Here is a 903-nt window from a genome sequence, read left to right as displayed (position 1 = left end):
GGGACAGGTACGGACACGTGTCCACCATCTGATGGGACAGGTACGGACACCTGTCCACCGTCTGACGGGACAGGTACGGACACGTGTCCACCATCTGATGGGACAGGTACGGACACCTGTCCACCGTCTGACGGGACAGGTATGGACACGTGTCCATCAGAATCAGAGGAACAGCAGGAAGGATGATGTGAATCTCATGAAGTCCTCCCTGGTGTCAGGATTGGGGTTTGAGTTGAGTTACTTTTTGAGTTTATTTAGTTATTTGGTTGTCCTCGTGTTTGGTTTTGTCTCTGTGTCAGTCAGAGTTTTAGGGACACACGTTTCAACAGAGAGAGGACTTTCATTAGTCGAGCTACAGAACTAAACAAACCTGGAGTTGTTCTTATTCTCTTCTGTTAAATATGAATAATATACAGTTCTAGCTTCACAAAGAGCTTTCTTGAATGTTAGCTACCATTTATTACATGTAGCATTATTCCAAACTGAGGCAAAGGAACAGCTAAACATCTGACACAGGAGATACCCAGAAGCCATGTTAACACTAGCTAACGCCAGCAGATCCCAAATACACCGATAAAAACCAACAAGTGTTGAAAGACAAAAGGTGTCTCAAACACAATGCAATAGTAAAAAAAAACTGTATTAAAAGTGTTTGTGTACAACTACATAATACTCTGACAAAGGTAGATAAATCCAATAAATCAAAAATTCTGCAAGAAAACTAATTAATCTAGTTTCCAGCAGAGAAATCAGAAAGTGACACAAATGTGGAGTTCAACTGCTCTGTGCTGTTCTCCTTCAGAACAGAAGTCCAGATGTTTACCGGGTCCTGGACCAGCACACAGCTGTTCACAGTTCGTGTGTGTGCGTGTGTGTCTGTGTGTGTGTGCGTGTGTTTGTGTG

At 43.0% G+C, this 903-nt stretch overlaps 1 protein-coding gene across 1 annotated transcript in view; it reads right to left on the bottom strand.

Moving 5' to 3' along the window:
- tmem178 (transmembrane protein 178) overlaps positions 1-903 on the bottom strand; it is a 16,069-nt gene that overhangs the window by 9,224 nt on the left and 5,942 nt on the right. The gene's annotated exons all lie outside the window — the stretch shown is intronic.

The sequence above is a fragment of the Kryptolebias marmoratus genome, linkage group LG3 (genome assembly GCF_001649575.2).
Source record: "Kryptolebias marmoratus isolate JLee-2015 linkage group LG3, ASM164957v2, whole genome shotgun sequence".
NCBI lineage: Eukaryota > Metazoa > Chordata > Actinopteri > Cyprinodontiformes > Rivulidae > Kryptolebias > Kryptolebias marmoratus.
This window is presented reverse-complemented; position numbering and strand designations above follow the sequence as displayed.